The sequence below is a fragment of the Canis lupus genome, chromosome 11 (genome assembly GCF_003254725.2).
Source record: "Canis lupus dingo isolate Sandy chromosome 11, ASM325472v2, whole genome shotgun sequence".
NCBI lineage: Eukaryota > Metazoa > Chordata > Mammalia > Carnivora > Canidae > Canis > Canis lupus.
The window spans coordinates 10,286,652-10,303,695 of NC_064253.1; the positions used below are offsets into that span (position 1 = coordinate 10,286,652).

Below are 17,044 nucleotides of genomic sequence, written 5' to 3' on the forward strand. Positions count from 1 at the left end.
TGATATAGTACCCAAACTTTCTGGTTTCCAGCAATGTCTACATATATTAAAAGTAACTCTGGATAGTTAGTATAACTAGAATATTAACATAACCCTTGACAAGAAAGTCATGATGAAAAATCATTTCTTCTTCGGAGCTTAGGAAATAGCACAATTTTTTACCATATTAATATTTTAAAATTCAGTCTTTCATTTGTTTTGAGTTAATATGACAAAAGCTTTCCAATTAACCACAGGAAACTTATTTTCCAGGCAATGAAAATCGAATTGAATAAGCAACTACAAATAATACAAACAACACATTTATTTAGAAAAATAAACTGAAAATGCTGTTTAGTACATTTTCCCATGAAGCATAAATAGATAAATGGCTATAAAAAACTGTTATATGTCAAATACAAATTACAAATGATTTATTTAATTAAGAGAACAAATAAATGTTCAACACAAATGTGTGGTGTACAGTTCACTGTATCTGACTTCTTGGCTGTTAATGATATAAAATGATCTTCACTAAAACAAACTTTGGATCCTTTCTTCATTCATTTGACCACACTTAAGTTCTTTCCTTATTATTCCATAGCTATTTTTAAATCTGAGAGGTCTATATTTTAGAAGATACAGAAGAAAGAGAAAGCAATGTCTGAGAATTCTTAAATGTTTCCTTCCTCGACTCTTGCATGTAACTGCTTGTGGCCTCAAAACTCATGGGACCATCTGTGCAAATAACAACACACATCATTACCCTGAATGGAAGTGACAGTGCAAATATTAGAAGTGCATTGAAAAGTAATCAGGAAGAACTGGCCTCCCCCCCTCCCCTTAACCAATATGGGGTGAAGGAGTGAATGCACAAACTTTTCTAGCAATCAACAACAATGCTATTACTCCATTATGGCTTTGAGGGTGTGCACAGGACAGCAAACATCCTCCCTGCAAACAGCAACATTGTGTCCTAACGCTGTTCATTCCTGCCATTCCCTTCTGTTCAGTTTTCTTTTTGTCTACATATTTTGAAAGGCTGAATAAATCTGGCTAGAGATAAGTCCTATCTCTATATATTCACCTTCCCATGTGATAAATCAATTTTCTAGCTTAATTGCTGAATATAAATTTTCTTGGGATCATATCTGGGAATATCGTTTCCAAGGTGAAATAAAATGGATTTTGTTTGTTTTTGTTGTTGTTGTTGATATTGTTGGCTTGCTCGTTTAGTCTTTTTCTTTCATTTATTTTTAAAATCTTCTTAGTAATTTCAGAGTGAAGAGATTTAAGGCTGTGGCTTTTTTTTTTTTTTTTTTTTGGCCCCCAGGGCTCTGCTCATGGCTGTCAAACTAGAGGCAGATGATTTTATGCAGACCATATCAGTGATCTTTTGTGCTCCAAAGTTGAAGGATTTGCTGCTCTATGATGGACAAGTTCCTGGTTACTTCAAAATTAGATCAGGCCTCAAGAAGTCATAATGATGATCTGAAGTGAGAAAAATGAGCCGACATGCCTCCAAATAAAGACATTCCTTCCAACCTGAAGGACCTGTCAATGGAAAAAAAGCAAAAAACAAAAGATTGGTTGAAGTAGTAAACAAAGTTTAACAAAAACAAATTACTAATGAGGCAATCATCTGTTAATAGTATGCATTACTTAAAATTATTTCATCATCAAGGAATTTAAGTGCCCAAATTCTTCTCTTATCTCTGGTGGTTTTTAAACAACAGATAAATTTGTCCACTTATAAATGTACTAAGTTCTCAAGATATTTAGTAAATTTTCAGACTATAAACTTTTTATATATACCACCCTTAAAAAATATTTTATCAAGAAATCACTTTAAGGTAATCTTTTATGCAATCTGTATAATCTAAATGTATTAACAAATTGTCAAAATGATATCCTTTTCCTTGATGTAACAGAGCTGCCAAAGAACTAGTCTTTTTTTTACTTCATGAATTCTATACTTTCAAACTAGCACTAAAAAATAATTTAAATCCATATTTGTAATTAACAAATATATTGTTTTGATTTTTTTTAAATTTTTATTTATTTGTGATAGTCACAGAGAGAGAGAGAGAATGAGGCAGAGACACAGTCAGAGGGAGAAGCAGGCTCCATGCACCGGGAGCCCGACGTGGGATTTGATCCCAGGTCTCCAGGATCGTGCCCTGGGCCAAAGGCAGGCGCCAAACCGCTGTGCCACCCAGGGATCCCAAATATATTGTTTTGAAAACAAAAAGAAAGAAATGTAACTAACTCTCATGCTGCCCACTCACTATCAAAGACGCTTAGCATCACTTAATGTGAGCATGTCTATGGTCTTTTCTTTAAGTTACCATGTCATAGAGAATATTTATGCAATGACTTACTATTAATAGGTCTAGAAATTATTAAAATAAACCTGGTACCATAATCAGGATTAACAAATTGTTTAAAAAGTCAGAAATGGAGAGTAATGGCTCTATGTATATTTTTAATCTCTTAAAGCATATCTGAGAACCCCTTGTCTTAATCCTTTCATTGGGGGATAGGTGAACCCCAAATGCATGATGCTTTCTCCAATACAGAACCACAAACATACATAGACAAGAGAATAAATCATTTAGTCCTTTGGTGACAAACTCAGTCATTATCATTCTATTAGGTTAATTGTAATTATTTTTCATTGTATTATTCTCAACTACCAAAACAAAGTCCTAGTACTAAATAACTTAGGCTCCCTGCCTGGAGCCTGCTTCTCCCTCTGCCTGTGTCTCTGCCTCTCTCTCTGTGTGTCTATCATAAATAAATAAATAAATCTTTAAAAAAACAAGCAAAAATGTATATTCCCTACCCACTGTTTACTAGGCATTGCTCTAGGAACCACGGACACAAAAATGTAATCTGCTCGCCAAGGATATGAGTATCAAGAAGGTATCAAGAAGGTAAGGAGACACAGAAATATTCATGGTATAAGCAGACTTTTGCCATTACATATGAAATAAAGAATGAGCATAGTAGTAGAACCCTACAAAGATGGCATTTGAAGTGAGACATGAGGAATAGGTTGGAGTTTGCAAAAGTAATACGTTGCTATTAGTTATGAAATAAGGATATTTCAGAGGGAAACATATGGGCAACGGTGGGGGAGTGCCTTCGATATTGTGTAGCTAAAACTGAAAGGAGAAAATATAGTTGCTTCTGGAGAGGCTGGCAGGGACCAAGGTGTCCTTTTATACTCTGTAAAAAAAGTTTTAGATTTTTATCCCAAACGTAATGGGAACTATTGAAGAATTTCCATAAAGAGAGTGGCCGCAGGAAAAGTGTAGAGTATTGGAGGAAGGAGGGGAGGGCCTACATACCGCAGACATTCACAGCGAAGGAATGACAAACCCATCAGCTAAAAGCAATAACTCACAATTTCAGTTGCAGACACTTCCTTAGTGGCATATTGAAGAGAGCCAAAATAACCCATTCTCAATTAAATTAAGGGAAACTTTCATTCAATTTTCATCTATTTAAGATAAGAGCAACCGTTATTTGTGAAGCTTTTCCTGTTCCACCACATTGTGGAGGTATCTCATAGAAGCAGACATTTGCCTTTCAGTCCTCAGTGACCATACATTAAAAGCAGAGACTAAAATCTTTCCGCCAGCAGACGTGTATACCCGCTGATTGAATTCTAAGATTGGGTATTAGCGGAATACATTGAAGTCATACTGAGCTTTGAAGATTTGTTCCAGTTTTCCCGGCCTCTCCCAGTGTGGCATCAGATATCACATTCAATCGCTTAACCTCAGTCTCAAATGTTGTTTCCTACAAAAGAAAAGCCCCAAATAACTTTGCATGTATAATTTGCAAATTTAAAAATTTCATGAACTTTTATTATTATAGGTTTTAAAGTAGAAAACAAACAGTTTTAAATCTCTGCATTCTTTTCCTTGGATGCTTGCTTCAAATACAGAGACGTCATATAGTGTCACAACTGTACAATTTAAATACATTTACTCAGTGTTGAGACAATGAAACATAATCACACACACCAAGATCTTGTAGAGCTAACAATGACTTGAAGCACTTGTGGAAATGCTTTATGACCCATTCTTCAGATCAGTGGGTTAATTGCTTATTTCTGCTCAAAAAGGCTTTGCTTAAAACTAATTAAAATTTTCTTCACTTTTTGGATGGAATAGGTCAATGTTTTCAAGCACTTCATCATTTTTTTTATTCCTATAAATTTTTCCAGACCCAAACATGATATATAAAATATGAGTGATACTAGATAATTTTTAGGCTTTGAGTTATTAAATGTCAAATTAATTATTTTATAGAAGTAGCACCTTAAGTGACAGAGCATTTCAATGCAATAAGGACAGCATGATTTTAAAATGTCGAAAACACCATGCAAAGCTAAGGAAAAGCTAAAAATATTACAAAAAGCTTGTCCAAACAGAAGAGTCTCATAATTCTATATTTATTTGGACCTTGATGTAATTTTTATAATTCTCTTCTTTATAATCTATATTTATTAAATATAAATACAAAAATGTGTATTACATTGCATATTGTTATGAAATGTGTATTTTATAAAACAAATACGTATATCTAAGTATATATTATTTTAAAATATACATAATTGAAAATATTTTTAACTATAGGACAATGTGTCATGTGTATGCTGCATTTTAAGAGGTAAAAATGATGAAAATCATTTTCAAGAAAATCTGTCTGATTTCCCATTAAACTAATAGCAGCAAGATGTGTTCATTTAACTTAGTTAAATGAAAATGTATGCCATACCTACTATAAGTCAGGCATTATGCCAAGCACGGAAATGTAAGGATAAACAATTAGATTTCTATTATATCTAAACATGTAGCTAATATTTCATACTTTATTTAATTGTTATATTAAGCCATGAGGTCAAATTTCCTACAATTTACCAGATGAGAAAATTCTGACTCTGGCAAGATTAAGTCAAGGTCAACCTTACCACCTGCAAACCAAAGTCACTATCCCCCAAACCATTCATTTGACGCTGTAACCACGGAGATGACTATTTGTGACAGATAGTATGGCTCATATAGACTAAAATATTTACTACCTGGCCATTTACAGAAAATTTTGTCACTCCTGGTTGAATCTACCTATCTAATTTGTTATAAAATTACTTACCAATCTAATCTTTTATTTTTCCAAGTGGATCACCAATCATTTTGACAGGGTATATTAAATTACCTCTATTTTGCTATACTTTAATATGCTATTCTTACCATATAGAAATTCACATACCCACATGATTGTATGTGGTATATTTCTGGAACCTGGAAACTCACTTCATCTCATTTTAGGTTCAAGTCTTTTATTTTAGCAAAATTTAAAATTCTGTGGAACAACACTGCATTTGTAGAATAATCGGGACAACTGGTATCTGAACAATATTAAGGAATCATATCACAAATATGAGAGACTGTCACATTTATATAGACCTTCATTTTATTTTTTTAATGATTTATTTATTTGAGGGAGAGAGAGACAGAAGGAGGAGGGAGGGACAGAGGGAAAGAATCTTCAGACTTACTGATGAGTGTGGAGCCCAACTAGGGACTCAAGATTATGATCTAAGCAGAAAGCAAGAGTCAGATGCTTAAGCAACTGAACCACCAGGTACCCCTGGACCTTCATTTTAGAGCTCTCAAAAGTTTTATTATTTTCTTCATAGATATCTTTCACATTGTTAGAATTATTCTAATAGCTTTTATTGCTATTTGGATGAAATAGTTTTTAAAAATTATATTTTGTATGTCTTTATCACTGATACACAGGTATATATTGAATTTTAAAATATTCTTTTTTTTATTTTTTTTTATTTTTTTTTTAATTTTTATTTATTTATGATAGTCATCAGAGAGAGAGAGAGAGGCAGAGACACAGGCAGAGGGAGAAGCAGGCTCCATGCACCGGGAGCCCGACGTGGGATTCGATCCCGGGTCTCCAGGATCGTGCCCCGGGCCAAAGGCAAGCGCCAAACCGCTGCGCCACCCAGGGATCCCGAATTTTAAAATATTCTTAAGTTTATGTCACTTTCTTATTTGTTCTTGTCTAATAGGTTTTTAACTATTGTTTTGGATTACCTAGATTGGTAATCATATTGTCCATAAATATTGATGCTATCATCTTTCTTTTTCAAAATTTACACATTGTCGGGGATCACTGGGTGGCTCAGTGGTTTAGCGCCTGCCTTCGGCCCAGGGCGTGATCCTGGAGTCCCGGGATCGAGTCCCACATCGGGCTCCCAGCATGGAGCCTGCTTCTGCCTCTGCTTGTGTCTCTGCTTCTCTCTCTCTCTCTCTCTCTCTCTCTGTATCTCTCATGAATAAATAAATAAAATCTTAAAAAAAAATAGACATTGTGTGGTCTTTACCTTTGTCTTACTTCATTGTTTAGTCTCTCCAGTACAATGTTGAACAGTGCCAGTGATTTAAGAATGATGGATGGTTCATAAAATCATTTCAGTATGATATCTTATTTGAGTGGAAAAGTTTTGGCTATTTTTCATTTTCTTCTTTTGGTATTGGTTGTTTAAATTCTTCTTAAAGCAAATTAGGTTATTTACATTTTTTAAACATAAATTTAATGGTTTTATCCATACTTAAACATAGAAGTCTCTTAAATGTTCTTCTTTCTGATTCCTAAAGTCACTCCCTTGTTTCTTTTCTATTTTTTGTTTCTTCTTAATGTTTGAGTACTATAGGCTGAATATGTGCCCCCACAATTCATGGGTTGAAACCTAATCCTTGATGTGATAGTGGCTGGAGGTGGGGGATTTGGACAGGTGAGTAAATCATGAGAGTAGAACCTCATGAATGGGATTAGTGCCCTTATAAAACGGAGTCCACAGATCTCCTTCTCCCTTTCTGCTATTAAAGAATACAAGTAGAAGAAGGCAATCTAGAAGCCAGAAGTGGGCTTCCACCAGACATTGAATCTGCCAGTGTCTTGATCTTGCACTTTCTAGGCTCCAAAACTGTGAGAAATAAATGTTGCTTAAGCCACCCAATCTATAGTATTTTTGTTATAGTGGCTCTACAGACTCAGACATATGGGGGAAATCTATTTTGACATTCTTTTCCAAATAAAATAATTTTAAAAGTCAAGTTTTCATTTTTTTTCCATGGATTTGATCATTTTTATATAGTAATTTGATTTTTATCTTTTTAGTTTTCCTTGTCTACTTTAAGATCTTGATATTCTTTTTTCATTTTTTTAAGCTGAACATATAGCTGTCATTTTGAAATTTTTTGCATTTTTTTGTGTTTATTTGAAGAAAGCCTGTTTGGTAATCCACATTCCCAAATATTTATGTTTCCTAATGTGAATAAAGGGATAGCAAAACATTTTCTCCTTCTTTGAAAAGAAAAATGACATTGAGTTAACTTTCTAGCTCTGTTTCCATAGAAACCTGATACTGGTAGAATGTCAGCCGCATTACTAGGCAACATTGCTTATAATAAAAATAAATCCTGATTTGTAAACTGCATCTGGTCTGGGGGTACTGAATGACTATAAATATCTCCTGGGATTTCTTGAGTGTGGTGCATTCACGTAACTGGTCATGTTCTTTGCTTACAGACTATTTTAACAGATGTTGATTACTATTCTGGACATGGTAAGTATTAGCCAGGGTAGATCTCACACCTACCGATGATTTCAAACTCTCCCAGCTGAGCTGTCATTTTGCATGGTTGGAGAAAGACTTTAGACCTTGACCTTTGTGGGAACTCTCATGTTGGAGTATCAGTGGATACTGCCCTACTGCCATGATTTGTATCCTTCTAATGAAACCATTGTTAAGTGTGACCTATTGGGGTCATGAGACTGTTCAATTGAGCCTATGACTACTAAGAGTGGGTGTTATATATATGGAGATTCTTTTTTATTTATGCACATATCAAAATGTTGTTGGATTCATATTCTGAGAAGTGAAGAGGACTAAGAGTGGTCAAGAAGGAGGTACGGGGAAGAATGTACATTGCCTAAAACCTGTAATGGGACTTGAAGGTGTTAGTAACACCTGAGGCGCCTGCAAATGGTGCCAATAATATCCTACCTGTACCTAGGAAGTCTAGTGAAAGAGAGAATTTTGAATAAGAGACCTAGTATCTCTCCCTCAGAAAGAATTAACAAAACTAAATAAAATGTGATAGTAGAAGAAGTTTGGCAGAGTTTCCTTAAGATGGGAAAAAAGTTTCAAAGAATTTTCAATGACAAAAATTGTATTTAATCTGGTTCTTAAAAGATAGGGAGGTATTATGTTACCAGTTTGAAAAAAATTGTAGGCTAAACACTCTTGGTAGTCAGATTAAAAAGGCCCAGGTGCGTTTTTAAAAACATCATGTGGGGATGCCTGGATGGCTCAGATGGTTAAGCATCTGACTCTTAATTTTGGCTCGGGTCATGATCTCAGGGTTGTGAGATCAAGCCCTGCATCTGGCTCCATGCTCTGTGGGGAGTCAGCTTGAGATTTTCTCCCTCCCTTTGCCCCTCTCTGTGTTCACTCGCTCTCTTTGTCTCGCTCAAATAAGTAAGTCTTTATAAACATATAAATAAAAACATCATGTGCTATTTTCTTTCATCCATTCAGTGAATTTGCATGCCCATGTATTGGCTCCAAGTTATAGCAAGCTCGTTTTAGTTTTTTTTTTTTTTAAGATTTTATTTATTTATTCATGAGAGACACACACACAGAGAGAGAGACAGACAGACAGACAGACAGAGACACAGGCAAAGGGAGAAGCAAGCTCCATGCAGGGAGCCTGATGTGGGACTTGATCCCGGGACTCCAGGATCACACCCTAGGCCGAAGGCAGGTGCTAAACCGCTGAGCCACCCAGGGATCCCCTTGTTTTAGTTCTGATATGTATAGAATTTAATACATACATAATTGAATTAGGAAAAAGCCATTATGGATGCACTTCATTGTAATCTTTAAGTTCTATTAGACATTTAGCTACTTTGGAAAAACATTTCATTTCATGCTTCACAAATTATGAATATTGAGAAAATCATCTTGAAAATAATTATTTTAATATGAAGAAAAGGACAATGCTAATTCTAGCATGGTGCTCTACATTGACTTCTTGTCATGAGTTATCTATGACATTTTCTAGAATATAAGGGAGACTCCCTGGTAGCAGCTCTGCTTCCCTGAGCCCAGGATCAGGGCAGACACTGCCTGAGGAATTTGTACGTTCATGAACAAGACACGCACAGAACAAACCTGTATGTTGCACTTGCTGCACTGAGAATATTTATAAGTGCACACGTGTCTATTTATAAGTGCACATGTGTCACAAAGCAACAGTCTAGAGAGATGATACGCAAGTGTTTAAAGCCAGATGGTCCTTTTCTAAAATGAGAAGCTGATACCTTGAAATATCATGCACCTTAGACTTACCCCTCTAATCTGAGCTAGCGCATCAGACAATGACATTCAACAACATGAGTTTCAAATTATCAAGGCCAACTACAAAATGTACAGGGTCTGGTGAAAAATTAAAAGCAGAGACCTGTTCAAAAGGCAGGAAAAAGACTTCATTCTTTCTTACCTAATCACTCTGTTTTTTTTTTTTTTATTTGTTCTTTAATGTCATGCTCTTTTGGGCAGAGGTTGAGTGGAGACCCCCACAAACCTCTGGGGCTCCACCCTGCAACTCAGAACACAATACCTGGCTGCCAGTGTTGGCCTTCATGGAGAGAGAGTGGCAGTGATCTCTTGATATATAAGAGGAAGTGGGTGGCCAGGAGCTCATTTATGTGGGTGGCAAAGGTGAAATGAAGCATGAGGAAAAGCTTCAAGCCCCTCAAGGCATTCTTCATTACATGGGACTTCACTTATAAAACACAAACCTAAAGATAAAAATATCAAATCCTTAGCTGCAGAGCATTAAACCCCCATAAAGTGGGGGGGGGGGCGTGTGGATGCAGTGGGGGCTACTTAAAGACAGGATCTTAAGCAACAGTACGGGTCATACATCCCTGAAGATGAGCCCGCAAGTCTGTCCCAAACAGACTTCCATCTTCCCTACCCCAAATCTTTTTTTTTTTAAAGATTTTATTTATTTATTTATTCCTGAGAGGTACAGAGAGAGAGGCAAAGACATAGGCAGAGGGAGAAGCAGGCTCCATGCAGGAAGCCCGATGTGGGACTCAATCCTGGGATTCCGGGATCACGCCCTGAGCCAAAGGCAAATGCTCAACCATTGAGCCACCCAGGCATCCCCCTCCCCCAAATCTTTACAGTGAAATTTGAAATAACCCCAACCACATGTCCAGTTTTGCCCAATCCTACACTCTGTTGTGTTCGGTCAATTTAGAACATTCAAAAGTATATTTCAGTCATATAAAAGTAATTACAGAAGAACAATGTATATGAACTATCAGGAGTAACATCAAAATCAGTTTAAGGAATGCCTTAAGATATTTTTGTGCCAGATCAATATTTCTATTCATTTTTGTAGGTAAATTACAAGTGTCCACTTGTTAAGATTTTGATAGGTAGAAAAAAAGAGTATGTATCTACTATGTAATACTATGTAAGTCAGCCCTGCAAACTTTACTCTCTAAAAGGATTCTAAAAAAAAAAAAGAAAAATAAATAAAAGGATTCTAAAAAAGTTTGTAAAGTCCATCTATGATATATAAACACCTGAAAAATTAATTTGGTGAAATTCTCTAAGAAAATAAACTATAGATGTAAATAAAACATAGAATTTCTCTTATCCATGGAGCATCTGCATTCACCCAGCAAAAACTTATTATCTTAACCTGTACCTTTATTTTGTTTTACATATTGATATGTCCATACAGAATCATATCATTTTGAAAAAAGGGTATTTGTCAATTATTTTGCCAATTTTAATTCAGTTAAAATAAATTTAATGACAATTTTTAATAATGATGGAAATTATATTTTATGAAGAATGTTATATATAACAGTATAGTTACTCTGTGCTAATATTTCAAGAAATCATTAATACATTTATAATTTCAATATATTTAAAATATAATTATTTCAATTTCAATATAAATTTTAATATTTCAGGGATGTCTTAATGGCTCAGTGGTTGAGTGTCTGCTTTTGGCTCATGATAGTAATTACCCCAGTGTTTTGGGATAGAGTCCGGCATCAGGCTCCCTGCAGGAAGCCTGCTTCTCCCTCTGCCTATGTCTTTGCCTCTATGTGTTTCATGAGTAAATAAATACAATCTTTTTTTTAAAAAAAAGGAAAGATTAATATTTTGATATAGTGATATCAAAAAAGACTATAAAAAGTGTATCTTAGGAGCCTAGCTTAGATTTGTTTTGGGATATTTTGTCAATCTTTTGAAAAATTTTATTACTAATAAATATTATGGTTAAATATCATAATTAAAGTCTTCCATAGAGGAGTAAATGATGAGAAAAATGTTGCTCTTCTCTATCCTTTTATATTCCCAGTTGAAAATATTTCTTTGAGGAATATTTTTCAGAAATCTTTCTCTACTTCTCATATTAGGCACATAACCACCAAATTTGTCAATAACATCACCACCTTATTAAGTAAAGATTCCAATTTGCACTTATAAAATATTCCTTCCACAAGATACATGTAATATATGCTTGTTTGCTTCATTCATTCATTCATTCATCATCTGTTCATCTGTTTATCTGTCCATTCATTTATCTGCATTATGTACAATCCTGTGGTATTTCATTAGCATGGATAATGTTGAACCCCTTATTGCCAAACATCCCTACTGATCAATAAGCAAATTCCTGTAAATCCTAAGTACAGTGCCTGGTATGATGTTATGGCTTCAGGGTCTGGAGCACAACTCCACAGTAGTTACAAGGCTCTAAACAGTTTCTGAGACTCAGTTTCCTTATTTGTTGAAGAAGAAGAGGAGGGAGAAAAGACATTAATATTTACTTCCCAGTGTTCATGAACAAAGTAAATGAAAACACACAAAAAATGATTTTGTGGTGATTGTATATTTCCTTTTTACAAACAGAAACATAAATACATTGGGGAGGGGTACATAATTCCACAGGAGTACTGAACAAGCCACTTGAGAATCAGATTCTTAAAAAAGATCTCAAGGCTAATTGGCGTATGTTGACAGAACTGCCAAATCTTGTATCCCATCTCCTACCACTGAAGGAGGCCACCAGAGTGGATTTGTCAAGAAATAAAAAACAGAATCAAAATAAACATCTTGCCCTTTCTTCCGCTGTTATTAACAATATCAGCATTGGCCATTTTTGCAACTGGAGCTATAAATACTTTCTAATATTTAATTACATGAGGGCAATATAATACATAGTGTTCATAGTACTGAAATGTAAATTAAGCACTAAAGGAACCGATTTAGGGAAACAGTCACCAGGTTGCTTTTTTTCCCCATGAATACAGACAAGCACACCAAATGAGGACATTTACTTTATTACGTGAGGAAATTGTTGGTGGGTGTGGGGAGTAGAGCTCAGTTATATAAAATTGTGGCTGTTTACTTACCCTAGTTCCCTTGGCCTTCACCAGTGGTGTTTAGAGAACAGTTTTCTGTTTTTATTTATTTTCTAAAAAATCTCAGCATTCATTTCGTTTTCATTCCAGTAAGCTAAGCAGGAATTTTGCTCATGCTAATGGCTGTGAATTGTCTTGTCTAAAGCCAAACATGTTTTTGACAACCCCTTCTTCCTAAATCCCTTTTTTCCTGCCCCTCCTTTTAATTTCCTTTTTATTCACTGATGTGTGCTGCTCAGAGAAACAGTTGCAGCCAAACAGGAGAGCACTGTGAAGTGAATGGCTATGATATCTATCCCTCCTTTTGGCAAAACTCCTTTGTGTAACTGCATGAAAGCCTACCGAAGCTAATGTTAACCCAGACGCTTTCTACTGAGTTCCATTGGAAATGAGGCATGCTAGAAGAATGGAATTATTTGTTCATGGTGCAATGAGAGTACCTTCAATCAAAACAAAATTAAAATGCTAACATTGCTCCCTCCTCCTTGGTTAAACATTTCTGTCAAACCACATTCATTTTAGGTTTTTAATTTATTACATGAAACAAATGATAACAATGCTTCCCCCTCTAATATTCACCAATGTTTTTCAACGATTAAATTCTGTAGACAAGAAATAAAATGCTGCTCTCATCTTTATGAAATGGCATTTCTTTCTTCCTCTGGCTTTTAAATAAATGATCAGATGCCTTCCATGAATTAGCAAGCTGGACTTTATGGGTTGCCTTTTTTTTTATTAGCCTAATATAATCAGGTTAACTAGTCTTCCCTGCCCAAGCAGAGGCAGGGTTAGAAGTCAAGGACAGGAGGTCAGCCATGACAAATCTGCTGAATAAAGTAATGTTATAGTCTGGAAAGGAATCAAGGATTCTTTTTTGTCATTAAGTCTCTAAAGCAACTGGACTTGGAAAAACATCTATTCGCCTATGCCAAGAGACCATCTCTATTCACCATGTCCTTTTCAAAACCATTGTACTCAAAAGGAATTGGAAACAAAACAAAAGACAGTCTACTAAATTTTATATTTCTTCTTCCAAAATGCCTTTTATTTTAGGCTTACATGGCTGAATATTGTAAGCTCAAGGAGAGGAAAGAAGTCTACATCAACTACAATAGACTGGTATTTCTGGAAAATCTGTTAAATGTCACATAAGAAGGTCTCTTATAATGGCTTTGTTTTACTGAATGGGAGTGAGATAATACTTTAAGTTTAATGGGCAGGTGTCTAGGATATTTTTTACTTAACCTGAGGAAGGGTCAATTTCCTGCCACCTTTTCTTCAATCTTGCCACCATTATGAACTAGAAAATATGAGTGTCCATATTTAAATTTTCACACAGCCAAGAGAAAGAAGATTACCCTTGTAAATAAGACAAATAACTGAATGACAAGCAGTTTTTACTGCCGTTAAACTTGAAATTAATCGGAGAGCCATCGCAGGTTCTGTAACAACATTTGCCATGATACTTCTAGAATACAATTCATGACATATCACTTTAAAAGAAGCAAACTATACTACCAAAGTCCTACCACCGGGTTATATTCAGAATTCAGTAACTTCAATCACAGCCAAACCAAAAATAGTCTCAGTGACTCTCAAGGCACTTTTAGTTCACGTAGGGCCCATCCTATTTTATTTCCACAACAATGTGCCATTAGACAACCCCTATGATTTCTACATCTTCAATTTCACATTATCAATGGAATTGTTACTTTAATTTAACCCCAGAAATCAGTGTGCCTCTGGATATAACGGATTAGAGGAAGGGGCATCCTCTCAGTAAGGCCTTAGGGTACATACAATTAGAAGCTAGAAGCTTTGGGACTTTTGGTGTAAATAAAAACAACACCTTGCATTTCAATAGCCTCTAGGAACATCTCTTTATTAAATTACAGGGCAATGTTTCTCATCCTTTGCAGTACTAACATTTTGTTCTACATAATAGTTTTTGGAGGGGCAGGAAGCCATCCTGGATATTGTAGCATATTTATCCACAATCCTGGATTTAGGTCATTAATGTCTTAATCAAAAACTTAAATGGCATTACTTTGTTCATTCATTCAACTTCAAACTTGTGAACCCTGCAACTATCTGCAATGCAGCTACTGCATATACCTTTTATTCATAGGAAGAAATGTGGTTAGAAAACAGCAACACTTGCCCTATACAAAAACAATATTCTGAACTTCTAATAACAGTATTTTAGAAAGCTAAAACACAAGTTGCAAAATTTAGAGCTGAGAGTGAATTTTTTCATTTCATTCCCCCCATGAATTCAGAATCTATTGTTTAGCCTGACCACCAAAGACAATTTTTTTGTCCAAGATGGTCCAGTCCTGAGCAAAGTCTTGCATTTACATAGTTGTTGTCTATCCAATTACAGAAAAGTATGTTGGAAATGCACCTACATGCACGAACTGCTCAAGGCACTTAGAAAGCAAAGGTGAATAAGATAGTCAAGTAAGAACCAAATGAATTTTGAGCAGACATAAGAGAAAAAATGAACTCTGCTTGAAGGAAGTGGAAAAGGTTTCCAAGCCAGCTTCCTTAGGAAGGACAAATAAAGTTTCAACAAGAAGGATAAACATTCAGGCAAAGCAGGGATGGAGTCAGAAGAGCACACGTCCAGGGACACGGAGAAATCAGTGCACTTAGAGCCTTGCCCACGGACCAGGGAGCAGGAGCAGAAGACAAAACCAGAGAGGATAGATGTTATCACATAGGTAATATAGGAAGACCGTCAATGTTTCTAACTGGAAAGTGATCTGGTTCGATCTGAAAGATAAAAAGATGGCTGTGCAGGTGTGTGGAGGATGAATGGAGAGTAGAGCCTGAATCAGAGAGTTAGGAGTCTACCATTAATGCAGTATTTCAGCTGAAAGAGAATGAGATACTGAATGGACAAAAACAGCATTAGGGATTGGGATGAGGGAATGGGCTTGTGCAGTATTTAGGATCTAGATGGAAAGACCATGAAAAATGATTGGAGTGGGAAGGAAAGAGGTGAGGGAGATTTTTCTTTATTGTTTACTGGTATGATGACTTGGGTGGATGCAGGTACAGGGGAAACATATTAACTGGAGAGGATAAACTATTATCCCAAACACCAAAACAACATGTACCACAAAGGATATTTAATATATTCAAGTGGAAATTATAGGAATATTGGTTAAAATGGGAAATCTGTGTTCTTAAATCTCAAGCTCTTCAAAACAAACTGTATTTGCTGATATGACTTCTACTAATTAAAGAGGATCATATTGGGAATCTTTAAACTTTATTTCTGTAAGTATCATGCCTTAAAAATAGTAAGGTTAGAGAATGTGCAGGGAACTAGCCTGAAAGGGCAGCGTGTCTCATTGGAGTGAAGATAATGACTGATTAATTTACTAGAATCCTTTGGCATTCTAAATAAATACAGTGGCTGGCTTTGTGAAGTCACAAATCCCTTAGAGCATCAGATAAAAGTTACAGACTTGACGCATTAAAAATAAGCAGATTTACACATAAAGAACGTTTTTCTTATGAATTCAAGATGACTTTCCATAACACGCATTGCAAGGACCTTAGCTTCAGAGCTCTTGGTTTAGGGGTGGACATATTTAATCATAGATCAGTATTACTTTAAAAAAAGTCAAATATATATTTAGAAGTATCTCTTCAGTAATAGGAAGTATTCTCTTTTCCAAATAAACTCCTATAAATCAGGATTTCACAATTCAGTACTGTTGACATTTGGGTTGGGCAATTAATTCTTTGTTGTGGACTGGGAAGGGGAAATTCGGTCAAGCACTGTAAAAACGGTTAGTAGCATTGTTAACCTTTACCCATTAGGTGCCATTAAGACTGCAAATATCTCTAGACATTGTCAAATGTCTCCTGGGAGGCAAAATGGCCCCATTTGAGAACCATCCATACAGGCAATGACTTTTATCTTCATAAAACTCCCACATAAGAGATAAAGTTAGGTATTCTCTTTGTGAAGAAAAATATTTTCATAGTAAGCTTTCCTAGAACAGATTACAAAGTTAGTAAGAAACTAAGACCAGTATTCAGATCCCCTGTTTTGGGGGGGGGGGCATCTCTTCATCTTTTTCATACATTCCCAGTCTTACTGTAGGAATAAAAATTATCTCCTCTTCAGAGATGGTAAGAATTACACAACAAAGTCATAACAAGTTGTTGTCTTCTATCAATTTAATTTCTTCTTTCTTTTTAATAAACTTCCTCTATAAGAAATTAAACACCCCAACTTAATAAAGAAATTGGTATTTTCATAGCAGCAAGAAATGCATCTACTCAAAAATAAATGAAACATTATAAAAACTAGTTAGTAACAGAATATATTACCATCTGCAGCACGAGCAAATCTGTATTCTTATGGTAAATCTTACTTTATTTAGTTCTATAATGGGGAATCTGCAAGTTATGCACAAGTTATGGAATATATTGGCAACAGATATAAAAATCTGCTAATACCCATACACAGAGATACTGATATTTTAGTATA

At 35.3% G+C, this 17,044-nt stretch overlaps 1 protein-coding gene across 1 annotated transcript in view; it reads right to left on the reverse strand.

The window, feature by feature from the left end:
- Positions 1 to 284: 284 nt before the first annotated feature.
- Positions 285 to 17,044, reverse strand: part of PRR16 (proline rich 16) — a 308,319-nt gene continuing 291,559 nt past the window's right edge. The window contains exon 3 of the mRNA XM_035696800.2: positions 285 to 1,533. The gene's annotated coding sequence lies outside the window, so the exon portion shown is untranslated. The remainder of the gene's footprint in view (positions 1,534 to 17,044) is intronic.